The sequence below is a fragment of the Dermacentor silvarum genome, chromosome 8, assembly GCF_013339745.2.
Source record: "Dermacentor silvarum isolate Dsil-2018 chromosome 8, BIME_Dsil_1.4, whole genome shotgun sequence".
NCBI lineage: Eukaryota > Metazoa > Arthropoda > Arachnida > Ixodida > Ixodidae > Dermacentor > Dermacentor silvarum.
The window spans coordinates 82,378,670-82,385,051 of NC_051161.1; positions in this window are offsets into that span (position 1 = coordinate 82,378,670).

A 6,382-nucleotide genomic window follows, 5' to 3' on the forward strand; every position below is an offset into this window, starting at 1 on the left:
GACGACAAACGCCCTGCGACTCCAGTTATCCAGTCTGTCATAGTTTGATGTTAAGATGCTAAAGGGAAGTCTAGCGCTGTAATCATTCAATCACCATGTGAATGATGGGCAGGCTATAGTGCATAGATTTTTCTACGATTTGGAATGACTTGTATGAGAAAGCACTTCGCGGCTTTATTTCATCATTCCTTTTGATTCAACCGAGTTGCGTGCTAACCGCACGACGTTTCTGTAAAGTAGTGAAATTTTTTTAACGTTCACGACTAAGTCATTAAAACCAGTAATTTCTAATGCATGAAAAGGTCTTTAAGCTTTTGAGTACACCTCTCAGTGGATCTAGATGACATTTGGACAGTAACACCCATCATGGGAGATTGTATTTATTTTGAACAGTTCTGTCTTCTATAGTGCTCTGAAAACAGTACGATGGTCGAAATTGCAATGAGAGATTAGGTCAGAATGAGAAAGCTGAAGGCTGTTCGAAGTAAAAAATCCGAAGCTTAGGCTAATCCATGCACTATTGAGCATGAAGGATGAATCGTTGTACACGCACCAGCGCCAGATCCTGGTATTGTTAGTACGAAGTAGTATTATATTCTGTCTACAATGCCACCACAGACCTATCCTGCTGAAGCACCGTGTTTCTGAACTGGCAAAACGTAGACTCTTCTAAGTTTAGGAACGGCAACGAGCTATCGTAACGCCTGCGAAAGGTAAAAAAAAAAAAGGAAATGCGCTTAAGCGAGTTGCACCTTTCCATACCGTTTACGCTGTTACCGAAGCGCACAAAGAGAGAAATAATTCTCGGTTGTATCTTTAATGGCATTCGGTGTTGGATGAGCTGATCGACGGCCATTGTCGATTGCGACAGTGTTCATTGTCGTCGCTTGAGGAATGCGCTTGTACAGAATGAAACTATGTGGATTTGTAAGTGTGTGATATCAGTGTGCTATATGGGTTTGGAATAAAGGCGTTTGCTGCAGAAACCTTGTTCCCATAGATTTGATTGTTGTGTACGCTTTGCTGGTCAAGTAGAGCTACGTGTGTCATAAGTGCACGTTTCGAACGCTGACGATAACCTGTGCCTTCAGAAGGAACCAATTCTTGGTGCAACACTGGACATTATACGGCGTACCACATGATATTCGCCTCATTAGTCTTTGGCATGCCCCTAATTATGCACCTTCCCCGCGTTTAACCTCTTCTGTTGTCACGACATCCCGAATCTGAGCTCGTAAATACAAACGGGATGATTTAGCAGGAGGAATCCTGATTATGACGTCATGTGTGGTCATCCAGCAAAACGCGTCAGCGTGTCGCCATCTCTGACTCAGAAAACAACGCTTTGCGCATGGTGCTTCCGACGAAAGTGAACACTCCAAAAAACAGGTACATAAGCTGAAGTCGCCGTCTTTGCAGTACTAGATATTTTACAGACTGCCATAGAAGATCCGAGACGATTCACCTGCGAAGTCTGAGTTAGTTCAGTATGAATACATGCAGATGTAAACTAAATGCCCAGCAATATTGGACATCGAATTTTCGGCTATCAGTCAAACTTCACTGCAATGCACCGCCACAGCATTATTAAACTCCACAGCAAATGGCCGCGCAGTCTTGTTGTATAGGTCAAAGAAGCCCTTATTGTTTGTGTCTGGACGGGAACGACTTTTGCACACGCGTTAAGCGTGGCAAACTTGTCCCTCACGATGATTAAATGAAGCTCCGTTCGCGACACTCTGCATTCTGCGAATCTCGCACGAAGCGTTATCTGGCGTACTCTGTACGAGATGCCTCGACGCATATTTGCATGGCCATAAGCCAACTGCACTACACAAGATTGGTTTCTGCCAAATGAACTAGCGCGCTTGCCAGTCTCGCTGCTACCTACTCTGTCGCTGTGTTCGATTCCGAACGCGTTTCCTGACGTCGGGGCTGTCGTACCTCACCGTGTAACGTGGCGGGTTGGCTTTTCCGTTGGAAAGAAAGAAAATATTGAAAGGAACAGCATATGCAGCTAGCGAATAGTATTTGCCGCGGATTCTCGCGGGACTTGTGTGCGATGTCAGTCACGCCCCTCTAATCTGGCGCCGCACTCGGCTTGATTGCCGCTGTTTGCCTTGCAAGACCACGTGTAACGCTCCTGAAGCAGGCATAGTTAAATGAGTCCGCAGTAGAGGTGACGGGCCTCTTGGATGTCATTGTCACATATGCGCGCATCGCGTTGAATAGCAATGAGTTCATTTTCGCTTGTACGCATGGACATTCGCTCGCTGCCGAGATCAGCATGAAAGCGGCGGCCGAAAACGGTAGCGACCTTCAGGATGAACAGCGAAGGCATTCGATTATTGTTGCTAGGACACCATCGGCTGCGCATACAAGTGTCTCGGCATGCAGAGCGTACACTAGTTAAGCTGTCATCAGAGAGAAGGCTTTGGTTGATATGCAGTGAAATGTGTCGTGTGCTTTTTGTACAGTCGTGTTACGACTCGAATTAGTGCAACTGAGCCTGCGAGACAATCAGTTTTGTGCATTGCACAGATGTGCCATCGAGAAACGCCGATTAGCGCCACTGATGGCGGGTGTTCTCAACGCCGGGAAGGTCGCCTCGCACCGACGCCCCTCGGCAACATGACTTCATTTCCAAGTATAGTCCTCACTGTTATTGAGAGGAGGCATTATAATAGAGCCCGACAGAAACAGGAATAAAATGATGTACAGGATATAACTATATACACCGCACAAGCATGAATAAACCGAAGTGTCCCGGCGAACGCTCAGGGCTGATTGTGAATAGTGGACCACCACACAAAAAAATGTTGTATATATATATATATACATATAGAACACCTCTATAAGAAACGCCTCTACAACGAACACGCATTATTAAGGAATTCGTATGTCCCGGCTGAATTCACATATTTCACGTGTATTGTGAACACCCCTACAGTGGAGACCACCACAACAAATTTGCCTGTACAACGAAGGACTATATAGGCGTCCCCAAGGGCTAATTTGTTCGTTTATAAGGAATGCACGTAGCGCACCACCACTTCCCTCCGTAGCCACCACAGAGCAGGGTTGTGCATAGGAAGTGCAGGCCGACACGACAACAAATACCATGCGGGAGGGTCAGGACGTCGCAGTATGAGAGCCTCCATCCCCCTCCGCCATTTTAAACCGGCGTGATGACCTTCTTGGAAATGACGACTTACGACATTGTCGAGGCCATCACGGATGCGATGAAAGGAAAGGTCGACGAAGGCCGCAGTGACTAAGAGCCTGCAGACTAACAAAGCATCTCGACGAGCCTGACAACCGCGTCATTCCACATTCCGTAGCTTCATCTTGCGCCACTGCCGTATTTCCCCAGTGAGCGTGCCGTGAACGTTCCTGCCATATCTTGGGTTGCGGTGGCACAATGCACCGGCTGAAGTGAGCAGAAGAAAATTAGTGACTTAAATCACAACGCCTCTCTTGAGTTCGTGTTAAATAAAGATTCGCTTTCGCTGAATGTGCTTATCCGTCTCTATTGCAAGCGGTACAGTGCGTGACCTTAACAACGAAGTGACCTATATAACGAAGGATTTCGGAGGTCCCAAGCGTTTTGACTATATATATATATATATATATATATATATATATATATATATATAAAGGAAACGCCGCCATTTAGATAAATAGTAATCGCATAGGACCGTGAAACACCTCGACGCCATAGCTGGTGGCTACCTTCCTTGGCATGCTAGTCAGCCATGTGGGAAAATCTACCCTGCACATGCCACAGCTTCAGGACACGCGAACAATTCTTTCAATTAAGCGATGTGTTCTGCACATGGGGAGAGAATCAGGTCTAGTGTCGTATCTAGGGAGCCTTCACTACCTGTATACGCCTGTGACGCGATTGAAGGGGCGCGCTTTCTGGCCAGTACACTTGAAACGGAGATTAAAAGACTAAGTGCAGCTGTGGCAGCCAGTACGCTGCAGATGAAGGCGAGGGTGACACGTCCTCCGATACTCCGCACGGCGCCCCCCCCCCCCCCCCCCCCCCCGCAGAACTAACGGCTCTGCGTCGTGCACTAGAATTCATTGATTCTGAAAGACCTAGAAAATGGGCTGTGTTTTCAGACTCAAAACCGGCATTACAGCACATGCAGTCAGTTCTCCGACGCGGCTGTCATGAACAGTTGACATACGAAACCGTAAAATTTCACCATCACGTTCAACAAAAAGGCCACGAGGTTGTATTTCAATGGGTAACTGGTCATTGTGGAATCAGTGGCAATGATTCCGCAGATAACGCTGCTCGCACATCACACCAAGAAGAGCTCAGCGTTCCAATTCCACTTTCGAGGACAGACGCCGCAAGGCAGCTTCGACACTTGGCACGCAGTATCTCACTGACCGAGTGGAACGCGCCAAACTTACGACTTACACGACTCCATCAATTGAACCCCTCACTGCAACTCCGACCTCCATTCAGACTTCCTCGACGTGAAGCTTCGCTTCTCTGTCGCCTTTGGTTAGGAGTTGCCTTCACAAAGGCATACTGTACATTAATTGGAGTGACCGACAGTGCAGCATGCGAGGTCTGCGGCAGCGACGAAACTATTGACCACCTGCTGTGCCACTGTCCACGATATGCCCAAGAAAGACAAGAACTTGCTAACGCGCTAAAAAAACTGGACAATAGGACGCTTTCCGTGCAGGTGCTGCTGGAACACCGCCCCCATCGCTCGTCGGCCCATAAAGCGGTGAAGGCACTTCTGTGCTTCTTGAGGACGACGGGCTTGTGTCAACGTCTGTGACTATTAGTGCACTAACACACGCGTCAGCGAACTAACCGCTCATTTCCCTTCTTTCCTTCCCTCCTCTCTCTCCCTGTCATCTTTGTGTTCCCTCTTCCCATTCCCCCGGTGTAGGGTAGCCAACCGGATGTAATTCTGGTTAACCTCCCTGCCTTCTGCCTTTCTCTTGCTTCCTTCCTTCCTTCTTCAACTGAGGTAAAATGGGTTCCCTTTAAGCAAGATTTAACTTAAGAAAATAAAAAAAGTCGCAAGGAGCCAAATAAGGTGAATAAGGAGGATGCCCCATCACAGTAATGTTTTTGCTGGTCAGAAACTGCTTGACAGATAGGGCCGTGTGAGCGGGTGCATTGTCCTGGTGCAACAGCCATCCATCACTCCACAACTGTGGCCCTTTTCCCCTAATTTTTTTTCACGAAGTCTTTTTAGTACTTCAATGTAGTAGTGTTGATGAACAGTCTGACCACTGGAAACCCACTCAATTATTACTATTCCATTGATGTCGAAGAAAACAATAACCATTGCCTTGAATTTTGATTTTGACATGCGTGCTTTCTTGGGTCTTGGGGATCATAGAGACTTTCACTACATTGACTGGCGCTTACTTTCTGGGTCATATGTAAAATTACATGTCTCATGGCATGTTACAACAGGTTGCAACAAATTTTGCTCGTTTACAATGCGCTCTAACATGTCCACACACACGTCTTTACGGCACTGGTTTTGGTCATCGGACAGAACTTTTGGACCAACATTCGCACAAATCTTCCTCATGTTTGTCCGTTAAAATGCGTCGAACAGCTTCCCTATCCAAGTTAACCAACTTCGCCACTGCACGAACACTTAATCTTCGGTCACCACGGATCACATCACGAACTTTGGCAATGTTTTGGTCTGTAATCGCTGACCTTGGGCGCCCAGCACGTTCATCATCTTCCACACTGTCCCTTCCCCCTGAAAACAGCTTATGCGATTCAAACACACGTGCACGAGACAGTTTCATCTCCATAAGCCCCGGTTAACATTTGAAATGTTTCCGTGGCTGATTTCTTAGTTTAACAAGAAACTTGATGTTGATTCGCTGTTCGGTTTTTACATCACAGAATGCAGTTGCACGTGTTCACTCAATGACGCAGCACTGCCTAACTGGTGTGATCGGTTCTGTCGAAACTGGCCGCATGAATAGAAGAGGCGTCTGGAATGACGTCAGCAAAACAGTTGTTGCCAACTACACTCTTTTTTCAAGCTACACACTTAGTCTCGTTTCTTTTGTGTCACACCTCCTATTACTGATGCTAAGTACGAAGGGCCGTTCAGAAAGTAAGTTCAGTATAAATTAATATGAAAATATAGTATCAGGGGCCGAATTCCGAAAGTTTTTTTTCATAATCGATCTGTGCCAGTGACCAGCAGCTTTCTCTGATAATATGTCCAGCATCAAGATTGCTTGGAATTTTTTTTGCAAACAAGAACTTTTTGTGAATGCAGGCCCAGAAACAAAGTTTGCGTTGTCAGATAGTGTTATGCATAGGCTATTTTTCCAAATGTTAACGATTCTCTTTTTGGGGAAATGTCTT